Consider the following 26,459-nt stretch of genomic DNA (forward strand, 5'->3'; position numbering starts at 1 on the left):
AGTTGGTGCTGCTCAAATATAAGTTCATTTAAATGCAAAATGGCTATATTTAAAAAAAAATATTCAGTCAACACTGACATTTATATCAATAGTCTGGTGTTACAGGTGATTTGCCTCAGGTGCACTGTGCTTGGGTCAGACTGTTTTTAATGCAGGCTAATAGTTACCATAGACATGCGCTAGCCTAGCACTAGCCTAGCACCACGAAACTCTTCAAATATAAGGACTGCATTAATCAAAAAAATATATATATCTCCAGAAATACACAACATTCTAGATAACTGGGAAATGAGGCCCTGTGAAAATAAACTTGAAAAATCCCTTTAAGTACAGCATGTAGGTTTATGAGTGGATTTGAATTGGTTCGCAAGATCTGATTGTATGATTGCGTTTGCTTTTCTCGATAATGTCAACAGTAATATAACATGACAAGACAAGACATCTTCAATGTTCCAGCTGTAGCAATTATTAAGTTAAAAAGTTTCTGTGCCATTGTTTCTACAAGGTCAAAAGATACATTGTCGTCTTGGAATATGTCCGCGCCATCAGAAAAGAAGGAATCCAGGGGCCAATGAGACTCTAGCTTGTGTAGGCTGCCCCTTTCCAGCTGTGGCCACATAAATAGCATACATTCTTGGAGAGCAATGGATAACGATACATTTTTAATAATTTTTAAACATTATTAGTACAGCATTTTTCGTTAGCTTCACCGGTGAGAAAAGACGCTTACCGCTGTTGTTTGACGAAACATTATTTCTCTCATTAGTTTTATGTCCCTTTTCGGTGCTGTTTCTGAAAGCTTTCCGACCACTGCGGCGCTCTCACATTTTATACCAATGGAGAATAAACGGCGTCTGACAGCTCTTCACTGTGTCACGAACGTCTATGTAATGTAAAGGTACAATTCAATTAGTCTGGGGGCTAAGTGGTTTGTTGGCGTCATGTACTCTCCTGAGACTCACCTAATTAAAACAGCATTACAGTTAATATTCAGTTCGTCAACCTCTGCCACTCTTGCAATAAGTTCTCCAAACATTGCCTGTACACAAAGCATTCTTCCTCCTGACGGAACGGAGGGAGATTTTCATTTTTGTCGAGTTGTACTTTTCCACTCCATTGTTTCTTGGGAAAATTGAATCTATGTCTTTTTTGGCACGGACGCAGCGGGGTTGTGGTGGTGCAAATAAAACGGCAGGCTGCCTGTGATCTAAATATTTAGCCGGAGTGCCGTTCATGCATTGTGTCTGCTGTAATAGGATGTGACGGTGTCTGGATGGAAACGCCACTCACATCATTATAGGTTAGAAAAGCGCGCCTGGTGATGAAGAGGCACAGTTGGCTGTAGGTCTTTGCTTATACAGCGGGAGACGGCTGCGTAATTACTAAGCTATGCTGCGCATTCTTGCTTCTCGTGTGAATCGAAAAGTGCTGGTATTTCTGATAGATGAAAATGTTCAACGTTTTTAGAAATAGCTAAAGTTTTCCGAATGCGATTAGACTTCCAATGTAGTTGTTGAACATAAACTGCTGCACCTGAGCACTGGACTCCTATTTCCTTGTACTAGTCAAGACTCAAGCAGTGCATTCTGGATGCTACTATTGAGCAGGCTGTCAAATATATGATAAATAAGTGATTTGATTAGGGAATGAATTACCAATAAATTGTTTGGAAGTTTTAAAGTAGTACTAAGTAACTTGGTTACCTTAATAAATCCTTTTTGTAGTCCCTCTGGGGGTAATACAAGTGCTAATGGGGAGATGCTCTTTCATCTCCCCCTGGTGTTTCTGGCCAGAAAACCACAATTGCAGCTTTCCTGCCTACGGGTCGAAGTCACCAATTCACACAAATGGAATCACAAAGAAGAAGCTAACTGGTAAAGCTAACCCGTTAGCCTGTTAGACAATATTTACAGCCAAGTTTGAGTGAAAAAAATAATCTCCATAGTGTAATTGGATGAACAATATCCCTCTCTCCCTTTGTCTTTTCTGTCAGCGTAGTATTTATTCTCAATTAATGAGTAAAAAAACACAACATACTACGACACCTGCAGTGGTGCTTATGGGCTCTAGGGGGATGAGTTACTTAGTACTGCTTTAAAGTGATAGTCTGGAAGTCTAAATGTTTTACAAATTTTATAAAATGTGCAAAATTGACCACCTGGTCTTGCGTTTTGATGTAAAGTAAGTAACAATATTAGTGCTGTCCAAAATATCGCATTATTAACCAATTAATGCAAATCAATTTTAACAGCATACATTTTTTTGAGCTGCTCTGCTGCTCAAACGGGAGCGCGTCACATGACCGCGGCGGGTTTACAGGAGAAATAGCACATGGTATGTTTTGCTATTGCACCACTGACTGAGGACACCTTTGAAATCGCTTATAGACTTATCAGGAAACAAGGAGCAGAAACTTTCCCGAGGCTTTAATTTTACTTACTCTGACTTTTTGTCAAACCAAAAAAAGTTTGGACTAAAGTAGAGCAGCCTTTGTGAAGCTTTCCTCAGGTTAGTAACAAGTTGTCGTGTTGTTATTTGAGTGGACCTTGCTTCTTGCTGCAGCATTGTTTTCATCACATGTACCTTTCACGCCTGTGCTTTAGCTCTGCTGCTGGTGTGCCGCATTTGGAGCAGAGGAGCTGTCGGCTACATCTAAACTTGAAAAAACAAAACATACTAAGACATGCTTACCCCATAAAACTGGACATTCAACAAAACAAAGCCTATACTTTGAGAGGCATTTATGGATAAGAATGCACTTCATGTTGTAAGAAAACACTGTAAAGGAGAAAGAAAAGTGTGCTTTCTAACCTGCAAGCCTCTGAAGTTAGCCGCATATTTGAGGAACCCCATAAGAGTATTAAAATGATTATTCAAGGGACATTTAAAATAGATGATTAATCATGAGTTAACTATGACATTCTTGACATTAATCGCGATGAAATATTTGTATTGATTGACAGCACTAAATAATATATCTTTATTATTTTTTGTAAAGTCCCTCCTTTCCGGATTTCAGCAACTAATCAGAGTTTAGTATCCTCCCGTGTCGACCAATGAGACGAGCTTTTCCTGTGAACCAGCCTGTCATGTCCAATCAGGAGGGAGGGGGAGGGGGAAAGTTTAGTTTCTGCTCTCCTCATTTTCAAATCAAATCAAAACAACTTTATTCATCCCAATGGGCAATTCTGTTCACTGCTGTCTGGTCATAAAAAACAATACATGGAGACACATACATCCACACTAAGAAGGGCTTTCTGGTCCAAGAGTGGAGGATTTTGATTGCAAACTTACAGACTAGCACTAAAAGGAAGGCCATCCCATGTGCAGCTTTATGAGTGATGTATCCTAAACAAAATGTGAAAATGATTTATTTCTTGAAAAACAACATTGATAAACTAATGTTTCTCATCTAAAGACTCTAAGCTTCAAATTCCCTTTGATTCATCAGTTTTTGGAGTCTCCTTATGGAGTCTCACTACTTCCTATATTCAATAACTAAATTCTTTTTTGCCCGCTGAGCCTTATGATGCTGCCCTTATAATTAAAACGGGGAGTTATCAGACCAGAATCAGATGAAAGGCTTATATAAAGCAGTGCTGAATCCTCTCGTATATGCCAGCGGCCCGTGCGCTCACTCACTCTCTTCATCCATATTCACTTTGTTCCCTCAGCAGTTCCACGCAGAGGTTTCGGGCTCAGAACTGGAGTGGCTGCCGACTGGAGCGACAATATCAAACACACCGTTTCACCGTCGCCATGTGGTAAGTGATGGCTTCAAAGTCTCAACAATCTGCTGTGAAATTAAACCACACATCAGTCTGAACCCCAAAAAACCAACCAGAATTTTTTTGTAGGCTTTACAGTCGGGACGGAGTTGTCGAAATGGACTGGGGAGAAACATGAAGCAAACTGTCGCCATCCAGGACTTCTTATGCAGGAGGAAATCTCAAACACATAGTGACAAAGTAAGGATCACTTTGTCCCATTGCTCCATTTTGGGCTCTATCATTTATTTTATCTTTCATTGTTTGATGTTTTTAAAAGAAAAGGGGGAAAAAATCCAGTGTTTGTTTATATGTAGTTCACATTTCAGTGAAATTACAGCACAAGCACAATATTAAACCGGGGCCGTTGAAATCGAGATGCATCAGGACATTTTCCGGTGCACAGAATGTTTTTAGCTAACTTCCTGTTTGCCAGTGTATGATTAAGACGACTTCCTGTCCGCATTTTTAAATATCAAAAGCATAATAAGCTTAAAAAAAACAGACTTGCAATTTAAACAAATGTAGAGCTAAGTGTGTTTCATAAATAATATTTTAGATGGTGTTGCTATTTTGTCATTCGTTAGCGTTACGCTAATGTTAGCCTTTAGCTTCAAGGCTAAAACAGCTACAGTTTAATACACAGAAGTCCCCTCCAGTGAAGTATTTACATCCCTTGTGATCAGCTAAGACCTGTTTAAATATTTATTTACTTCAAAGAGACACGGCCAACCCTCCATAGAAATAAAACACATGTTATTACCCTCGGAAGATAGCATCATGTTGCTATGCTACACTCCGTACACCGAGCCTAGATACTTTTGTTAAGCGGTGACGTCACAGCTCTACTTCTCGCACATCTGCGAAAAACGGGAGTAGAGCTGTGACGTCACCACTTAACAAACGTGTTAGTTGTTCAACATTTTGGAAGCAATCTTGACACTTGTCCGGCTGTATTGACTCAACGAACTCTGCTTGTTGATCTACCTGGTGACCTGGGAATCCTTTGCTTAGTTGAAATATTCAACTAAGCAAACACATGCCATTCATACTTACCAAGCAAAGAAGAGGCATACAAAAAACTGAGTGATTCTTGGATATACTTATTGAATGTTGCTTTGGTGCTCTTCAGAGCAGGGATCAGCACATGACTTTAAAAAGATACAAAACGGAGGCGATCAAAGAAAATAAATGGCTAAAAGGCCTTCATTGTAGCGTGGCCATTTGATTAACTTCTTAACCCCCGCCTAAGCAGAGCACACTTTCTCCAGTTTGGCTTTACCCAAATGTTAAAGCTTCTCGACTGAAGCTTACAGACTATAGACCAGTGCAATGCCTCATTTGAAAGCTACAACACTTTTCTAAGATTATTCCTCACATTATCGCCACTTTTTTGTCATATGTTTTGTACTTTTCTGTCGCGTTTCTGTCACGTTTTTGATGCTTTCTTACCACATTTTTTTTATAGCCTATTTTGTCATGTTTTGCTTTGTTTTCATCCTCATTTACGTCTTGCTTTGTCAATATTTTGATGTTTTTGTTTTACATAAGCTTTGAGATTTTTGGTAAAGTTGAACTGGAGAAAATGTGCTCAGTTAAGGCGCGGGTTAAAAACATTGCCTATGCGTTTCGGCCCTTGTAAGCCACCGTCAGAAGGACTTTTATTGTTTTCCCGCGACACAAAGACTATAACCAAGCTGCACTACAGTTGTGATCGCCATAATCTGTGACATTTCAATTGATTGCACAGCTGGAACCACTGGACACACACTGCTCTCTCTCTCTTTACACCAACCCAGCCTCAGAGCCGTACTTTTAGCGTGAGCACTTTCAGACATTTGAGTTCTCTCTGAGTTCGTCCACTTTAGAGCACACTATATATAAGATATGTTTCCTGAGTGCAGCGGCCAAGACCTTGCATCCCCATCCCTCCTAATGGGCTCTTTCGACTGCATTCCTGCAAACAATTGTAGAAGAGATGCCAGCTAACCTTCATCAATGAAGAGATTCTGTCTGTATGCTGCTTGGTATTCCCGTCATCCCCACTGCAAACCATCTGGTAGAAGCCTTCCACTCGCTCTCTCTCTCTCTCCCGGTGGTGGTGCTCTTGTTGCCCTATCACTTGCTCCCTCATTAAAATGACGAGTAATAATAAATCCCACTGGTTCTTCATGATGGAGTTTTATTGATCTGCAAGCTTGCATGTCTTGTGCATACAGGCAAATAGCACAAAGTGAGAGCTGGGCAAAACGCACAGCACATGAATTATTGTGAGATACATGGTTTTTTGCGTGTGTGTGTGTGAGCTATTGGGCTTTCTTTTTAAGCAACTTTGGATGAAATGTACAAAATATGGTGGACACACGCGCAAAGGAAACAAAACACAAGTACAGTCGTGTTTTTGATGAAGAAGTAACATTATAACATGGTCAAGAACTCCTTCAAGTGTAAGTCATGTAAAGCTTTGAAAGATTGTTTTCTGTTTGTTTCGCTTTTTTGCTTCAGGGCTTTATTGAATATTTTACTTTGACACGAGGTGAATAGAGGGAGAAAGATTCGGCGAATGGTCAGAGAGCTGGGACACTCCCATCTCACGACACCAGGGCAGGCAAAGTACCCTGGCCGCAAACGCCGAGGGACCCCAGACAGAAAGTCCATAATGTTAATGGTCACTTTAATTCTTGTTGAGTCCGGATTTGATGGGATTTGCAACCCCCAGAGTAATGCCTTATTTGAAAGCAAAGACCTACAAAACTTTTTGTCATGTTTTAGTTCATTTTAGTCACTTGTTTGTGGCTCTTTTAATGCTTTTTAATTGATTTTCCATTGCGTTTTCATCCTCGTTTTCATCACTATTTTGACTCTTTTTTTCAAGAAGTTTTTAGATTTGGGTAAAGGCAAAGTGGAGAAAATGTACTTGGTAAAGGTAGCAAGAGCTTATATAAGCCATTCACCTGATTCTGATCTGATAACTTCTCCTTTAAAGCAGTACTAAGTAATTTGTTTACCTTAATAAATCCTTTTCGTAGTCACTGTGGGGGTAATATAAGTGTTAATGGGATGATTGGGGGTCTTCCATCTCCCCCTGGTGTCTCTGGCCAGAAAACCACAATTGCAATTTTCCTGGCTCCAGGTCGGAGGCCCCAATACACACTAATGGAATCACAAAGAAGAAGCTAATGGGCAAAGCTAGTTGAAGGCTAGCGCCACTTTTTGAGTGAAAAAAATTATATAATATAATATCCCTCTCTCGCTTTGTCTTTTCTGTCAGCGTAGTATTTACTCTCACGGACAATTCATGAGAAAAAAAACTTAACATGCTACGACATCTGCAGTGGCGCTTATGGCCTCTAGGGGCATGATTTACTAGGTCCTGCTTTAATTATAAGGGCCTTAAAGGAGCTATACCAGATTTTTTTTTCTTTTTGAAAGGTAAAATAATATAATTCAGCCTGATGCGTGACATTTGCGCCATATTATGATTTGCTGATGTTGTGTATGGTCAACCCGAATAGACAAAAAGGGGTTTTCGTACTGAAGGATGGCCGTGACGGTAAAAATACCCATTTTGTCACATTTTAGCTCAAACGGTTCAAAATTAGGTATAGTCCCTTTAACTCCAACCTGAACGAGAGCCTTCTCTCCAGCTCAACTTTAACCAAATCTAAAAGCTGCTTGAAAAAGAGTGAAAATAGCAACAAAAACAAAATGTAAATGAGGATGAAAACACAGCCAAAAAAAAAAAAAAAGCATCAAAAGAGCAACAAAAAGGTCTTAGCTTTCAAACGAGGCGTTACTCTGGCTTGTAAGAGAAAATGCGCTCGGTAAGAGGTTAATTACGGTAATTACTTCGGCACGGACGCACTGTCCGCACCATGATAATACACCCAGCATTACCGGGTTATTGCCGCGCTGTAAAGTCAAGTGCGACCCTTCCTCATCGGAACAGGGCGACACAACTGTGGAACGATCGCTCTCGTCCATTCACAAAGGCCCAGTTAGCAGTCATTATTTACCGTAACAAATTTGGCCGCTAACCACTCTGCCAACCCGCTTTCACCACTTTGTCAAATTAAAAAAAAAAAGGCCCCGATCTTATTGACTGTTGTTTTGGGCTGTTTCCTGTCATTTCGGAGGCGTTTTTTTTTACACCGGCGTCCCCTCACGGCAGCACAACAACACAATCAAGACCCTGGCATTAGCGTCTTTTTGTGTGCGCGGGGAAATGAAGTAAATAAATAAATAAAATAAAAAGCATGATTAGGATTCAGGAGCGAGCGCGCGCTTTTGTGCAGAGGTGGGAGGAGGTTTGCATTCCGGTTCAGGGGTGGATCTGGATAATTGCCAAGCCGGTTCAAACTGACGACTGTTTTGGCATTGTGCGCGGTGAGTGATTGCTGAGTGTGAGGCGCTGGTTCTTGCTGACTGCCGAGCCATAAATAATATTTTAGTGGGCGAGAATATGGATGTGTGTGTGTGTGTGTGTGTGTGACATCTGGGTTTTAATTCTAGGGGAATGCAAGGGAAAAAAAAGGAAGTGTGATCCTACCATAAGGCTGGAGAGAATACAGATGAGAGATGGTCCCTATGTTGTTCCCCTGTCGACAGCGCATGGCCGAACACTCTGACCTTGGATGAATAAATATCCCCTTTCTGAGCTCAGAAAAATCCAGCTCTGAGCGCGTGTTTACAGCCGGCGAATGTACACACGGATTTAGAATTAAACATTTTGATTGTGCCGAGGCGTGGAGGCCACATGTGAATCATAGCCGTCGCACGGATCTATATCTGTTTTAGTTTTTTTTTTAAATGAAAGAATTAAAGCAACGCGTACTTAAAGTTTTTTGAGGATCAGTACTTTACTTGAGGTGTACTTTTATTGAGAACTTCACGCTTGTACACTGTATTTCTGTAAGGGCTCCAAAGTGAAAAGGTAAATTTGGTCATGTGTTTTGTTCTTTTTAAAATGTTAACCAGATGTTTCCGTCCCATTAGTGCTATTGTCAATTCTGTCAAATGTAAAGCACAGAATCCAAACGGTCTATGTTACTCTCAAACCAATAAATAAATAAATAGATATAGATTATAGAGTAATATCAAATACGGGGAAGAAAAATGTTACAACCATGTTAGATTAGGGGAGACCGGGGCTATTTGTCACGCAGGGTAATATGTCACATTGCTTTTTATAGCCACACTAGAGGGCGCTGTATGCTGGTACTGATATATAATATGTGTATTGGTTTTCCTCTTCTCTTACACTGACAGGACCAGGCAGTCATTTGTGCCACAAGCCATTTTACAATTAAACAAACCAACAATTCGAAGTAAACAACAGTGATTTTTTTTTTTTTTTTTTAATTTTTTTTTTTTTTTTTTAATTCTGCACAGCTGGTCTGTCAGAGAAGGTTTTTAAGGAATGTAGATAACGATTTTAACAGTTTAAACTGAGGTTGACTGGCCGTGGTTTGTTCTTTGTATGTTGCGATGTTTGGATTTGTCTGCTGTGGTCATTGTTGTATTTGTGTACTCACTGCAAATGAATTTCCCCACGGGGACAATACATTTTCTACTTACTTACTTACTTACTACTTACTGATAACACAGGACACATTTGAATTGTGTTTATGCCTTTCCCAAACTTTATTGTTTGGGTGATTTATGGCTTTCCTTTAGTTAGTGCCTTAAACAAAAGACACTGATCTGAAAGACAGAGGTGTTAGCTTTGATTTGAGCTCGGTAATACAGGCTTGTAAAGCGCATTGCAAGTGTTCGGCATTATTTTTATTACATGGTTGGTAAAGTGAACTCTCTGGGCTATTTTTCACAAAAACTTACTTTGTCACGTGGGGTGTTACATGTTGGGACATTTTTTCTTTTGTGTCTAAAATGTTTTTATCATCACTTTATTTTAACATTAGCTTTTATAGAAGCCGTATGTATGGGTCATTTTAGTGAATTTGTGCATTTTACACCTCATAGAGCATTTTGCAAAACAGTTCAAATAAGTGTTACGAACACATCTGGCTTTGCATTGTCACTGTTTTGAAACTTATGTTGTCCTTTTAGGTTAAAAGGTTTAAACAATAGTGACAACCACCCCCAAACATTGTGACAACTTATTGCACTATGATAGAAGAAAGAGAGCGAGGTTTTCTTCAAGTCAAGGGTTCAAGCTCTCATTTCTGAGTCTTGTGGGATTTTCTGTTGATGAGCAGTGAACTCTAGAAAAAAAAAAAGCGTGACAAATAGCCCCGGTCTCCCGTACAGTGCCGCACAAAAGAAAAAATCTTTCAATGTGAACAATGACACGAGGGGAAGATGAAATGATCTAGTTTGAGGTCATTATTGCCCATTCTTTCTTACACGTTTGTTATCAGAGCTTTGGAGATTTCTGAGCAGTCTTGCAGGCACTGCTCTTTGGGGATTTATCCAAAACCTTCAGACTGCACTTCTTGGCTCTGCCTATTGTGGGTTTTGAGGCTTTCCATACCATAATTTGTTGGAATTTAATTGAATCAATAATTTGTTCTACCCATGAAACATTCCCTGTGCCACCGGGTGCAAAAATACCCTAAAAGATGATCGATCGAAATTCTGTGCCCCTTCTTCTCCTCTGAGGCTTATCCAAATGCTATGCTTCAATGTTCGTATCCCACTGTATATTCTCCCTAAAAACATACTAGGAGTGCTTTATTGTTTATATTATGCATATGTTTCGGTAATTCTATATTGGTCAATCCTCTTCTTCCACACAACACCACACTCCAGTAAACGTCACAGATTTCTAACAAGTTTCCATGAGGTTTTAAACTCACTCAAAGAAAAAGAAAATAATTTTACTTATTAGGCTTTGCCGCTTCAACTTCACCACAAAATATGGGAAAATTGTGGTACTGGGATCTGACTTCTCCTCAGCTCCTCGTCTCAGGCTGAACCAATGCACTTTTTTAAGTGCACTTTCAGCACATTGCTTTGTTTTATGCACAATAGGCTTCATTATCTCCCATTTCCAATTCAGAATTGCTGCGAGTGAAAAGGAAAAAGATGACACAAATCAGAGGCATCTCCTCTGTATATGACGAATTAATATTTGCAGAGTGTCTCCGGCTCGGCAGATAAATGTGACAGTGTGACATGTCGCTGCATTTTGTTGTGGCACAAATCCCAGATCCCCATCCTCCAGAAATGGCAATTGACTGAACTACTGATAGTGGGTTTGCTGAGAGCTTTTCAACTGTTCTGCATCAAGGGCCGCTCGCTTTGATGTCCCCCGATGAACCGCGGCGCAATAACTGTCTCCGCATTAAAGATAACACCCAGGTACAAGCGATGCAGGGATATGACAAGAGATTGGAGCAATATTTGATTATGCAAATGAAACAAACATATCCGAGCAGGGTTTGAGCGAAGACACCAAAGAGCAGTTAACGGCTGCTTTTCAAGGAAGGCTCCACATAATGTCAAAATCATTCAAAAACATTGCATTACATATCACAAACAAATCCATAAGCGTATCAAAGTCGGATGAAATTGCAATGAAATGATTGAAATAGGCCTGCAGAGCTCAGGGTTAAAACCGCTAATTTAGAGATTAGCTGCACATTCCACGAGACTGTGCAATGTACGTTTATCGACAAACGCAAAATCCACATCACAAGAAGCCACAATGTATCACAAAGTCACAGAGGTCTTTCATCTGACTGAGATTTTTTTTTTTTTTGCAAACGCAGCAACATAAAAACACAAGATAACTAGACTGTAAATTAAGAATGGAATAATTATAGCTTCCTTCTTCCTGAAGCCGTAAGGAAATGGGGGCAGGCTTCGGGAATGGACTTTCCTTTGAAATGTCAATGTCAATGTCAACTTTATTTATAAAGCACATTTAAAAACAACCATAGTCGACCAAAGTGCTGTACAAGAACAGTAATATGTACAATAAACACAATAAAAGTTAAACACAGGTAATATATAAAGGCACAAACTGTGTCTGGTCTACATGGAACCGAAGGAAGGAAGTTTGAAACTTTTATTCCCCTCTTTAACACGGTGAAAGTATTGATTTTTCAGGCAGTGGGCGAAGTGGAGATTTCTGGGACCCGGAAGCAGCAGCTTCGCAAAGCCATATTTCCCACGGGTATTCATTCACAAATATTGACATATTTCACATCCATGTGCTCTGTGAAGGGTGCCTGCGATGACGCTATCACCCAAATTTGTTTTTTTTTCCTTCTGGGAGCCACCAGATACAGAAGAGCGAAGAATGTACAAAACTTCAGGGCCGCTCTTCTCTAAATGAGCATCCATCGGAGGAACTATAAGGTGAGCCCTTACAGTTCCTCCGATGGACTCTTTTTAAGAGTTTTTCAGAGGGATTTTTTAATATCTAATTCCAAGCCTAATTTATTCAGCTTTGAACCCAAAAAATAGGTGAAATTTGAGTTTATACAGATTTTTTCACTTATGATTCGTTTATTGAAAACCAGATCCAAAATCCCCTCTGAAGATATCGTTGTTACTAATATGTCAATATAATAAACTATGTATTTTAATATGGGTCTATCCACTAAATAAATAAAATATATATATAGTCAATTTTGGCCATTTTCATGCACAAAATGCCTTTAATATGAAAACAGAAAAAATACAGAAAAATTGCAATACATTTTTTTCTAATATTTATATCAGTAATGTTCAGCAAAAGTTTCAAATGTATATCTCTACATGTAATTTCCCCCCCCTATTCACCTGCAGTGTCTCGCCTTTAAGAGACTATACAGAGTTTAAAAATGATAAAACTAAGTATTCTCCTCCCCTTACATGTTCCAGCCATGTCCTAATGTGTAGAATGAGCTCAGACCTGTTCACCACAACTGCCTCTAAAATCCTGCACTGTCACTCAAAAAGGTGTAAATTCGGGTCTGAAGTGCCGTCGTGCACGAGCTTAATATAGAAGCTGCAGATACGCATAAGACCTGAGGTGGCAGTAGTGAGCATAAAATGACTAACTTGCATCTAGCCCCTTTAAGTCTTAACATGCGCAAAATAGTTCTACCTTTTGTCCTTTGGCTATTTTCATTATTGCTCTATTCTAAATAATAGAGTTGGCTCCTCAAACCCAGCCAGTAAGCTAGCATGAACAAGCTTCAGCTAGCCCGTGCTGAACGCTCACTTAGTCCATTCTTAATTTACTGTCCATGAACTTGAAAAACATGCTCTGTTTCAATTCCTTTTTTTGTACATATCATCTTGCAGGCCTCTCAATAACTACACACCAATGGACATTATAAGGTGTCAAATATTGGAATCATCTTTCACACAATAAATGTATGCAGCAGTAGAGACATATCGATACATAGTGGATTAACCTCCAGTTTCCAGCCAGTCAGCTTTAGTAACATGACAGCAGAACATGAAAATAATTACTTAAGCATGTGAAAGATTTTGGTTATAGTCTAGTAATCCCTATTTCACTCAAAACAATATTTCATTTGAACATGATCACCTGTATAGGATTACATGAATGCTCTGCGCCCTCTATACGCTGCAGACTTGAGAGACTTTCATTCTTCTACATTTGCAAATACTTCAAAAGTTCTGGGAAGCTTTGGGAACTTTCAAAGTACATGATGTGTACAGCCGTTTCTGTGGTTCCCATCGGCCTTTTCGGCGCACCAGGACATTGACATGGCCAACCTGCAAGAGCCAGCGTCAAAATTACAAATCCATCTGCCTTCAATCAGAGTCCGCCCGACAGTGGCGTGGGAGTGCGCGGGCCCTGCCAAGAATCATAAGATTGTGTACGGAGACCAGCGTGTGGTGAGCTCCCTGGATGCTGGATGCACGGATCACGGTTGCATGCTTTTGTAGCACTTATCATTCAACTTGAAGAAGGTTTACAACGCGAAAAAACGCTCTCCCCAACAACACAGTCCGCTCTGCACCTGGCCAGGAATGTAAAAACAGTGTTGGGCACGATGTGTACGAAGTAAACAGTTTATTCAAATCCATGATGTGACTGTTCAAGAACGCAGTCATTATTCATTCACTCCCATACTCTGTGGTAATAAGGCTGCTATTGTCCGACCGCTCGCGCAAACAAACTCTTTTACCAACCGAGCCACTGTCGCCCAACAAAGGACGTGCACCAGAAAGACTTTGGAATCATTTACCTCCCCAAGAAACTATGCAAGAATGGGACATATGTGCTCACAAAAACGCATCCATATGCATTCTGTGTGTAAGAAACATTCCCTGACCTTCTTAAATCCAAAAATAAGTCTTCCAGGATTCAAAGTTTGCAGGAGGCCTGGCGGAAGGAAGTAAAGACTATGTCCTTGTAACTTGTAAATGAGCTGTACTTCACTGTTCTATAGACGGCGCACCTCAAACGTGCATAATGTCTCCAACTTTATCTCGACATTGTTTGAACTAAAATTAGTTGCGTTTCCCTTTTGCTTTCTTCTCCCTCCCCCCCCCTCCAGACTTGGACAGCTGAAGGGAAGCTGAAGGGAAGTTGGAGGGAGCTGCGGCGCTAATGCGAGCAAAAATGATAGGGCCTTTATCAAAAATGTCCATGCTGGCATTTCTTGGCAAAACACGGCGTTCCCGACGTGGGCTCGAGTGAAACCTTCTTGAGTCCGTGCCCGTATGATTGCGCTCCCCATCCTGTCATTATAATTCCACACGACGGGGAGGTAGAAAGTGGGGGCCGCACCAGCCAAGTGTACTTAGAGCGGAAGACATTAAAATGGAGACATACCTGAAGTGACACGGATTTGGCAGGACTCAAATAGTTTCCAGATAGTTAATTAACCTTAGCAACGGTAACAGGGGGGCGCCGCGCTTCTGGTCAGTCACAGGCGGCGGAGGATAAATGCAGCCAGTCACGTTGACGTGTCACAGCCCATACGTGTCACCGGCTCAGCGCCAGAGCCCATACACTTTGTTTGGGAACGGGTTCAGGGGGTAGTTTCTTAAGGGGGAGAGTCCTGGTAATGTTGTGAAAACAGACCAGGTCCCCGGTTCGTAATTAACTTCTGGTAAATTGGAGACCGGAGCTGACACAACCGTTACACTGAGGCGTCTCGTGTTGCCCGGTTGTGAGAATGTGAGAGCAGGCAATACTACATCGACTACCACCACAACTCTTCTGCTGACTGCTGTTATTATGTCTCCTTCATTCAGGACTTCCAATTTATTTCAGCATAATACATGTCGTTCAACAGTGTTGGGGTAGCGCGTTGGTAAGTAGTGCGTAAAATAGTAATGCACAGCCAAGCAATCTAGTACAGCAAAGAGGAAAATTTTACTGGGATCGACGTTCCGGTGAGCTTTTTGTCACAAAAATAGGCTTAACCCAAGGCCATGGGAACCCAGGGTGCTGACAGTGCTGCAGCACCTCCTGGTGGAAGGTTTGCAAACTGCAGGCAATATTGAGAAATAGGTACATTTTCTCACCCTCAGCACCCCCTAACTAAAATATCTTCCCACGGCTCTGCTTAGCCCCTTATTTAGCTTCATTCACAACATTCTTTACAGCTTCCCAACCATGGGTACATTGTACATTTGGGTGCACTTGAGCACTTTGTAGGGGGCACTTGGAATTACCTCAGATTAAAGATGGTGAAACTAAGTAGAGTATCAATAATACAAACAAAAGAAAAGGTTTGAATTTGAGAGTATTTTAGCTTTATTTTAAAAACAAACCTCTTCCAGAGACTAAAACATCTCAGTTTAATTAACCACTTAGTAAAAATATTGGGATCCTCTAGGTAGGGTGTTCTCAAGGGCACTTTCCAGTATAAAAACGAGAATCACAAGGCATCAATAGAGATCAATTATATTAAAAAAACAAAAAAAACATGTACATAAAAACAGCAGTTGAGTCAGTGGCTACGTGTTGAAAGCTTGTCTAAATAGATGTGTCTGACTTCAACTGTGATTTAAAAACTCTCAACTCTTCAAATGTATAGAAGTGCGATCCACAGCTTTGGGCCATGGACGGCAAATGAGCGGCCTCCAAACTTTTTATATTTGAACTTGGGAGTGACCAGCGAGGTGTGTCCGGAGGAGCTCAGAGCTCTGACTGGTTGGTAATACTGTTAATAGTTGGGCGAGGTAGACCATTGATGGCCTTGAACACGAACAGCAGGACCTTAAACTCCACCCTGAACCGCACCGGGAGCCAGTGGAGCGAGCGGAGGACTGGGGTGAGATGTGTGAGCGTTTGGAGGTGTCGGAGAGGAGACATGCTGCTGCGTTTTGTACTAGTTGAAGCCGATTGAGGAGTGAGTGGTTAAGTCCAGTGTAGAGAGCATTGTAGTAATCTGTCCTCGAGCTGATGAAGGCATGAACAGCCTTTTCAAGGTCAGCTCGGGACAAGAATGGCTTGACCTTACTGAGGAGCCTGAGCTGGTAAAACACTCAAAGGGGTATCTTTGTCTTTACATGGCGAGTATGCTCATATACTCATAGTGTCAGGAGGCTGTATTAAAGACTGCTGCTGTTGTTGTATATTTACATAACAATGCTCAAAGATTATTTATTCATTTGTGTTGAACAAGCTGTTGGCGGGTTTGAGCTACTATGGCTACAGTATCTTTGTACCTCACATAATGCAAAATGTCGAGAAATACTTAAAACTCACAAACTTCATTTGTGGAAGTGCACATCGAGACTTTTGGGAACGTTGCCAAAACTTGGACCAGAACGCTGACCACTGAACCATGGAAGATAAACTGGAGTGCAGTAGTAAAATCCAAAAAGTGCAAGTCCAGTCCCAGCCCGCAGAGGGTCGGGGTGAAAGTGAAGGATTGGAGTTAGATGGGTTTTTCAGCTGTGCTCTCGCCAGGCTACAAAATCCTCTTTCGAGACATGACCGAGTGTAAGTGAGTGGGCCTAAAACTTTCATGGGCTTCCAACTTTCTAACATTTGAGTTTCTGGCGACTCCTCCTTTCAACTGTTCATAACTTTCTTTCTACTTTCTAAAAGTCACCGTCGAAGTTTATGTTTCTTCTGTGAGCAGGTTGTTTTACAGAACAATGTAACTCCAAATAAACACATCATTTAAAACAGAATATTCCACTTTGTTTTGCATGTACAACATATGATCTAAACGTGCATGTCCACTCCGTTTCCAACCCAAAAGCTCTTTAACGCTTGACTTCCACCTGTTGATGTCATGAAGTGGTGCTCCTATGTGCTTTTAAAAGGACAGACAGCTTAACCACATTCACATAGAAGGTTTTTCTTTGTTTTGTTTAAGTTTCAAAGAGGGGGTATTATGTTTTTTGCAGATATTTGTTTTTTGTCAAAGACATCTTTAATCTGATCTTACACTTTGTTGATTAGAACAAAATGTCCAGTGGTTTCACTTCATGGTTGTAATGCCATCTCCTGTAAGAGAGAGAAAAGTTTGTGAGGCTCATGTGGCTGTAGTGAAGCTATGACGAGTCTCTTTAATTACCGATGAAAGGATTAATCTAAGCAAAAGATTGAAAGAGGTGAGGACAGCATTTGCAGGATACATAGGACCTCAGGACGAGCTGTTTAAGCCACTTTCCCACTGGCAGACACTACACAGCCCAGTGCCTGGTCAACCCGGTTGGGCGATCGTTTCGATTGCTGAGGCCAGGGCCAAACCGGTCTGACCAGGTATATGTTTTGGCACTGGCTCTGGCTGGGGCCAAAGCGCTTGGCAAACAAGAGAGAGGACAGCCCTCATTATTAACATGCAGGTCATCAATATTTCACAACATCATACTGCTGTTCTGTAAGGGGATTTTGCTGATATTAGCATTTAGACGCTGTTAGCGCAATTTCAGCTGGTGTTCTCATAACATTTGCATGTTGCTTACCTTCATAGTTTTAGCTGCTTATCTAGTATTTGCCTTGGCACCTCTGAATGATCCCATTACTCCCACCAGAAGGGAGCATTTGTCCACATTTGTTCTCATCACAGTTTACCGAACCTTTAATGACGTTCTGATGTTGCTCCTCTGTAGGGGCACCCCCCACAACTGCGATTGTGTTTATAGATCATGGTGTGCGCGGGTAGAACCCTGTTCAGTGGAGAGGTGGCTTTTGGGAGCTGTCGCCGCAGTGCTAAGAATAGGCACTGGAGAAGCTTCAAAGATTACTTAAAGATCTGCAAGTTGCTCGAAACACAACTCCAGGTATGTTTTTGATGAGAGAATTATATTGTAACATGGTAAATTGCTCCAAAAAGTTGATTTTGCGTAATATCCCCCATCCCTTAAATTAAAAAAAAGGCTTCACTTCCCTTTTCACTTCCCAAATTAGGACGAACATTTTAGCAGGTCACGGCAAACGACCCAAGCATGTTCCCTCCATGAAGTCCAGATGTCACGCCGCCGTGATTTTAAACGACGTGACAGCCCGACGTTTATACCACCATGTCCCCGTTTTGACATCAGCGTTTGCGTGCGTCGCTCTCCTCCATCTGAACCTTTTTTTTCTTCTTTTCTTTTCCCATACACTCTCCCGCATGCGTTCCATTCCTCGCACAGCGGCAATTTCCGACGGGATCTTCGGCCGTGCGTCTTTTCAAATCGAGATGTTTCTGTCAGACGTGAAAAGAGAGACGACTAAAAAGAAAACATCTGGTCCGATCAACACTTTATAAGAGGAGCTGCCTGCCATGGGGAAGAAAAGGAAGAAGCCATCGCGCCGTTTTGGAGGAGACGTCAGTAACGCGGGTTTACTACATGCGGCCGTGGAACGGGGCCCAAAGTTAAACGAGGAGATGATGACACTTCCACGGGCGCCATTACAGAAATAAACAGAAAACAGGTGGGAAAACTGCACACGCCCTCGAGAGGCAGTCAATTTCATCTCTCTTTTTTTCCCCCCTCAACCACCATTTTGTGAGTTCCGCGCTTTCCGAAAAGAATGTATTCCCACTTGGCCACAGGGTATGTTTTGCAATAACATAGGAGTTTCCCTTATACCACACTGGATGCCAAAGATAGAGAGCACATCCTCTGTCCTCAAAATTCAGCAGTTTTTATGAAGCAAAACTCCCTTCCCTTCGCAAACTACAAAAACGGCAATATTTAGAAGCGATTTGCCGAGAGAATGCAGCCGGCTCCATACGCTCCACAGGAATGTTATGGATGCCAAAAGCAATCGCTCGTTGGAAATACCGACGTCTCCCCCAACCGGTGAAAAACGTCATGCCTTAGAAGCGTCCGTCTCTCGTGTGTCTCGTCGAGTTGCGGCCCTGATACTTTTTGTTTTAGCGCCGGCGAAGTGATTTAAGAAAGCTTAACAGAAGAAGACATGCGGTTTGGATTCTCATGCCTGTCTCTGCGTAAATGTCTCCAGATCCTTCACGGGACGGGATTGCAGGGGGTTGATTTGCTGACGGTATTTACACGGAGAAGGATTCGCTGCCTCCCTGTTTGGCCCAGAACATCGGGATTTTCTTTTTTTTTTTGGCAGTGACCTACATCTGGATTTTTAGCGCCATCCCCCACCCCCCCACCCCCCACCACCCCCCTGTCAGAGTCTGCTTCTCCCCCCTTCGCTCCGAGGAACACCGCCGCGGCCCCGGATTGTCACGGGGCGGGCAGCGCCGAGTTGTCCCTAGGCTGTCACACGTGTCACAGACAGAGAGAAGCTAATGTGAGACTTCCCACTTGTGCTCGCTCACTGCATGCTTACAAAAACAGTGCAGCCGATTAAGCCCTCTGGATGTCTCTCGCAGCTTTGAGTTAGCATGCACAAGATGACTGCTGCTGCTACTGCTGCTCTAAGAGGACTTCACATCTTATTCATAGCAAATTAACATTGTTTATATAATCTGTCCAGCTTCAAATTATCTCCATATTAGCATGGTCATCTTATCAAATAGATATTTTTCTCGATATCTTGCAAATAACTTACTGTAAAACATTGCTACTCTTGCAATGTAAATATACTTTTATGCATTTGATTGAGGAATATTTTAGAGCTTTTCGCATTTTAAAACAGTGAAAAGACAAGAAAAACTATTTCCATTAATACTACTTAAAGAATGTCCTTTATAATTAATTTGGTGTATTTTTATATGAAATTTCATACAGAACTTCATCAACCCATATCAGGGGAAGGCAACGTCAGGCCTGAGACCAAAATCCGTCCCTCAAGAACACAACCCCACGCCTCCAGAGGATTTTGAGGAATACAATGCACACAATTAAGATTAAATACCTGTAAGTTTCAAGTTTAATGGTTTTGTATAGCCCAATATCACAACAGAAGTCGCCTCACAGGGCTGCACCGAACATTAAGGCAATAAAACAGAGCAATAAATATGACAATTAAAAGTTCAGGTGAATCCAGGCAAATATAATGTCCAATAGGAGGTAGCAACGAGCGGCGTGGGTGTCCCCCGTCCTTAGACTCTCCAGCAAATGTAAGTAAAGTAAATGTACACCAACCAGAATATTGTCAGTTCCTTTTCATTTTTTCCTGGGAAAGGATCCCCAAACCTCCCTTTTTTATACACTATAAAGTACAATACTAACAAGTATGGAAGTGGTCCTTGCATTTTTGTCACCCTGGACCCAGCCCTCCATATGCTACCGTGGTAACTTAGTTGTTTTAGACTGCTGCAAATAAATGTGGATTGAATATGAATTTGAACATTAGAACACATGAAGCAAGAAAGCTTGCAAAGATGCAGCAAAAGAAAAAATATGTGACATGCACAACTTCATATTTCCAGGCATATTTCAAACTAACTGCACTTTCCTACTGAAGTGGTCAGAAACAGCCTATGGGTCTTTTTTTTTTCCTTTTTTTCCCCCCAATCTGGTTTTCATCCCCAGCGCCCCACCCCGACGCACACACAATGGATTGGGAGCAGGCCTGCGACTTTTAACTCACTCTGCAGATTCTGGCCGGGCCAATCTGCAGCCCGGAAAAAAAATCCCTTGATGTGTCAGCCCCAGCAGCTTTGAATCTAATCACAGGCCATAGGTTTCCTTGTAAAAGAACATCCATGTTCACTCCTAGACATCGGGGAATTGCGTTTATGGTCAGCAATGTGGAAAGAGGCAGATTGATATTATGGCCGTGAATCTCCGCTCCCTGAGTAATATATTGCGAGATTGGGAGAGTTAACAAAACCTTTTCAATACTTAATCAGGTGAATCCCCCTGGCCGGACGGCCCGTAAAATTACTTATGTTTTTGTCAGTTGATGAAACTTTCTCATACGGCTTACTCTTAGTGATATACTGAGGAGGTGGTCACGCCAAAATGTGTACTGATGCAAAACCGCTTGTTTAAAAATGAGCTTATCTAAAGAAATCCACCTGGACGGCTCAAGCCTTGAACTCGAGATGTCTTTGCCCATGAAATGTATCAATCAACTGTTATTGTTACCGGTACGTTAAGAATTACTGTGCGATACAAAGATCTGTTAATACTGAACGTAAAAGAATTACAGCAAAAATGTCAAAGCATATTTGAAACATTTTCCAATTTAAATGTGCACATACTATTTAAGTGCAGGCGATACGTTCTTCATTCAGCCTTGAGACAATTTCAAGCTTTTATTTATACCTTAGGAATCCCTTAAAGATTCCAGAGCATATTTTATTCAAGATCATTAAGTAGTAGTAGTAGTCTTAATATTTTTGTTGGATAACTTCAAATATTGTAAAGGAGATTTCTACTCCAATGGATAATGGGCGCCAATACAAACTTATGTGAATGGAAAGGACCTCCCGGACTAAGTTGTAGTTATACAAAACGACAGCAGGGGGGGTGTACCCTTGCATCTACCGTAGCTTAAGTAACAGTCTGAAAACAAGCTTTCCAGTCATCAAACACGGCAAAATGCGTAGCTTGAACATGGACTTGAACATGTCACTTGATCAGTACAAGTTTGGCGACGTTAACTGGACTTTCCATTTCTGATTTGTTTTTGACGTGGACAGGACATTATATTACGGTTAGGATTTCAAAAAGTCAATTTGGCCTAATACAAGAGCTTTAAATCAAACGAGAACTTAGTTTTCAAACTTGATTAATCTTACACAGTATTTCTCCAGATCCCTCTACCAAACTACTGCAGTGCACCTCCGCAGTCATCCATCAAACACATTACTTGAGTCGGACCAATAAAGTCTAAGAACTGAAGAATAATTAGAACGGAGTCACATTTGATTTATGGCCCGAGCGTAGAGCAAAACGATCAAGGCCTGAAAAAGATTTGTCTGGTAAAAAAGTTTAGAGATATTTATTTTAATTTGTTGTACAGAATTTGTTTATTGGTGTAAAAAGGGGCCTTGAACAGCAATGGGTTTGAGGGAAAATATCAAATTACGAGCAAGTTGTTCAGAAGAGGCGAGATATTATGGAAAATGCTTCTTGTGTTAATTAAAAAGAAATCCTGGAGTTATACATTTCACTTTTTCTATCAGGTGTTCCCTGGAGCTTTCTTTCCAAACCCCTGAACAAAAATCACAGGTATTGATTTGCTTCTCTAAACTTGAAGTTTCGCCTGAAAACAAACTTGTTTTTTCTCCAATGTTGTACTTAGCAATATTTCAAAGCTGTTGATTTTTGCCTGTTTTTGCCACAGCATATATAACCTGATAGCATGAGTTATTGAGCTTTGAACCCCAAAAGGTACAATTTAACTTTCTACAGTAAAACCTACTTTCAAACATCAACATTTTTTTTACATTGTTTATGTCAGTAATCTACAGCAAGTTTCAAATTGACACCACAAAAACAGCTTCCTATTCTCCAAAAGTGCCTCTCCTTAAAAGAAAAACCTTACATTAATAATAACAAATGACTCAAAGTTCTTTTCAGTGACCTGTACGCCTTTTTTTACTACTTCGCCTCATTCCGTCAATAGCCCAGTTTTCCACCAGAAGACCCTGAGTGGACACTTTAATTAAAGAAAGCTGTTGTGAATGAGTGAATGCCGGTCTTTGAAAGCACCGCTCTTCATCCATCAAACTCGGAAAGTGCCGTTCCCCCACACTTTGGGGTCCCTCTGCGGCGGCTTTCTGAATGATTTTCTTGTTGTAGTCGCCGTACAAACAAAGGCACCCCTGTAGATTTATGTCTCATCCCTCTCTCTCATATTGGACTCGGAGGGCTTTAAGGCTGTAATTAAATTCCAATCCCCACTCTCACTTGCGCGCTCACTGTCCCTGTCTCTGCGGGAGGTTGAGAAGCAGGCTTTTTACCGCCTGTTGTGGTTTGTTTGAACAATCCTGAGAGTTCTTGCGGAAAAAAAGCCCGGGCCCGTTGACGACAGCGTTCACGCATGTGCTGCAGCAGACGCCGCACAGGCCCCGGGACCAGCCGCGACATCCCGTCTGCCTGAGCGCTTGAGAAGACTGCGTGTTAAAACTCTCTCCTTGTGAACTCAGGGATAGGGAGTATACGGGGGCATCGGTGTCAGGGATTGTCATTCCGTCAGGCTGCGTTTTGGAGGCGCTTGAATGCCCATCCAGAAATTCCAATCGTCAAAAGTGTTGGCTCACAGACAGGGGCGTCCCATCGCCAGTGCACAAACGATCTGGCCAAGACTGGAATTTTCAAGTGCAAAGCTTGACCTTTCAGCTTATATTGACAAGAAGCTCTGCAGCGTTTCAGGTTGCAGATGGAGGGCAAGGAAAATGACTGAAAATGCCGATAATGATCAGGTCAACATTTGTAGATATTTCCTTTTACTTGTTTTGAAAGAAGGCTATGATGGATGGTTGTGAAAGCATAGACTCCTGATCCAACAGAGAGAGGAGCGTTATCATATTGTTTTTAAAAGGAGCCCAGGATTTTTGGAACAAATACAAGAATCAAACAAGTCATTAAGAAATGATTGATAATGACCATTCAACATTCTATAAGGAAACAATAACTTGTTGGAGCGCTCGCCAGATCCAACCTTGTATCAGCGATCTGGTGCTCTCCAGGATCCCGAGTGGGAAGAGAATAATATTAGCAAAAAAAGAAATCGAGTCTTCGTCAGGGCAGTGATATACGGAATTGGCTTTCATTGGCGTCTCTTTCCTTCTACTGGCTTGAGTTGACAGGACAGCAAAGGTTGAAAGAGGGTCGACGAATGGGGGAGAGACATTCAGCAAACTGTTGGGAGCCATGGAGGTCATGGATGGGGCCTTTCTGTGTGCGGAGTTTGCATGTTTTCTCCTAGTCAGCGTGGGTTTCCTTCAGACACTCTAATTCCCCTACCACTCAAAACACACCCAGTAGGTTAACACATCTCTTGCTAGGCATATTCCTCAAAAGTTGTCTTGGCACGATTTGAGGGATGGGTCAAAACGCGGAGGACAAATTTCCCAAGAATTGTGTTATTCACTTAATGAAGATAATGTTCGACAAAGGGGTATTCGAAGTGCTTAGTGAGGTCTAGAAGCTCTCAGAAACACATTTTGCAAAGTCATGGTGCAATTGCGATGAGTAGTCATGGTGTGCAAGTCTAAGTCAAAGAATCTGGAATGACCTTTCTTGACCAAACCCCATTCTGGGACAGTAAACCTCAAGTGTGGGCAAGCTTGGTTCGAAATACGCCACTCGAACCCGCCTTTGCCTCAGCGTGCCACAATCCCCCTTGCAGTTGGCGTCGGGCAGAACATATCGTCACCCCGGCTGCACTCGATGATGAATGTTTGACAAACGGGTATTCGAAGTGCTTAGTTTAGAAGCTCTCAGAAACACATTTTGTAAAGTCTTGAAAAAACGTAGTTCATCGTCTACTGTCTGTTGCAATTGCGATGAGTAGTTGGTGTGCAAAGTCAAAGATTCTGGAATGACCTTTCTTGACCAAACCGCAATCTGGGACAGTAAACCTCAAGCTTGGTTTCGAAATACGCCACTCGAACCCGCAGTTGGCGTCGGGCAGAACTTAAAAAACCATCTGATATCGCCATTCCCTGCCGCACTCGCCCGCATGAATGAAAGCGCTTTTCGGGGTGGGGTTCGTGCGCCCGTGCGAATAACTCCATCATCGTACCCATCAAAGCCTTTCAAGCCTTTCGCAGGACGGGCCACCCATTGCCAACGCGCAGATTGCTGGCACTGCGGCGTCAAAACTGGAATGGAGTGTGGCCTGTCAGCTGGGGTCCCCCACCCCTCCTCGACAGCGATACGAGGGGGGGGCCCGGCAGGCTAGAGTCCGATGGCTGTGGGGAGGAGGGAGGGGGCGAAAGGCGGTGTGGGGTGGGTAAGGGACCAGCGGGAGAGCCAGGATGAGTTCTGCACCACTGATCCGGGCTGACATTGATGGACAGCTTCGGAGAGGGGAGCTGATGGCCAGGCTTTTTTCCTCCTGTCTGGACACTGTTTGGAAAGATGGACATGGCGGTCGCTGGGTTGTTGCGTGCGTGTCAAACGGTCAAGCAGAGCAAAAAATGTGGAAAGTGACACCGGGGTTTTTTTTTGCGATCAAAAAGCTGGGTTCGGTTCAACGCCGTTTTTGGTGCGCGGACAAATAAACGCGCGGATTAGCCGTTTGGCCGCGTATCCCCCCACAATATCGGGCGCCAAAACAATAAATCTTAATCGCTTACGTCTTGGCAAATTCAGTCAACGGATAGCGTGTATTTGGAGGCTTGGGCGGATGAGAGGTTCTTTCATTAATGACGGTTGAGCAGCTCATCTAAAGTTTGCATTTGAAGACGGTCAAGGACATGGAGAAGCAACAAACTATGTACAAAAGCGCACGGTTCCAGTTCGATTTAGAAAGGTCCCTCCTTCATCAGGCCTTGAACACATTTAATGCTACTCTTTTTCCATTTCATCCTTGCTCCCTTTTTTCTTCCTGCACTTTTCTGAAGCACTTGATTGATAGCAGTCGACCAGAGTAAATAGACGCATCCTTCATTTGGACGCACAACAGTTCCCCAAGAGCCTCGGAGAGAGAAAGAGAGAGCAAATGTGGCTTATCATTTCAGTGTTTTTAAAGGCCAGGTCTGTTTGACTTTTAACTCTTGGTAGTACTTCACTTGACTTTGCAATAATGGTAATTTAGTGCAATTTTCTTCAAATCCAAGTATGACCTCTGCTTTTTTAATAGCGATGCTTGTATTTATCGGTAAAACAAACCTCTTAAGATGCAGAAAGCTGTTTATAGCAGAATACGTGCAAATACCGAAGGAAAATATCACACAAAAACACATTTCTACCCGACTTAAATGAAACCCAAATGTCAGCTTCCAGATCTGCACTTCCAGCGACCCTATGGAATCTGTTTTTGATCATAGACCAAATCTGAGAGTGTTTACTGTGTATATCGCAGTATTTGTTGGTCATCCACGGGCTTAGGCTGAAGCTCGCTACAAAACGCCAGTGAACAGTGACATGTGATAAAGCTTTGTCTCAGTTCATGGAGACTGGCCCGGATTATCTACTGAACAAACTATATCTACTCACTGGAGCTCGAAGCAGGAATCAGCCCAAGTTCAGCCACACTTTTGCAGCGAGTGACCTTCAAGGCTGTGTGTGTGTAGGTTGTCCGGAAATTCACCAGTGTCCACAAGTCATTGATCTTTTGGTCAATAATCTTAGTCTATGCCAACATGCATACATGCCAAAAGAAAGAAAAATGGTGCAGTGAGGTGAGAGTTCGCCGATCAACAAAGCACATACTGATGTTGCGTACTTTGGGTTATGCGCTATATGGGTGGCTGCGACAGAAAT

The 26,459-nt window shown here is 42.0% G+C and overlaps 1 long non-coding RNA gene across 1 annotated transcript in view; it reads left to right on the forward strand.

Moving 5' to 3' along the window:
- Positions 1 to 3,958, forward strand: part of LOC306972560 — a 32,058-nt gene extending 28,100 nt beyond the window's left edge. Inside the window, exons 2-3 of the long non-coding RNA XR_013793506.1 lie at positions 3,678 to 3,764; positions 3,858 to 3,958. This is a non-coding gene — a long non-coding RNA (uncharacterized lncRNA). The remainder of the gene's footprint in view (positions 1 to 3,677; positions 3,765 to 3,857) is intronic.
- Positions 3,959 to 26,459: the final 22,501 nt, after the last annotated feature.

Source organism: Gobius niger (genome assembly GCF_951799975.1).
Source record: "Gobius niger genome assembly, chromosome: 13".
Classification (NCBI taxonomy): domain Eukaryota; kingdom Metazoa; phylum Chordata; class Actinopteri; order Gobiiformes; family Gobiidae; genus Gobius; species Gobius niger.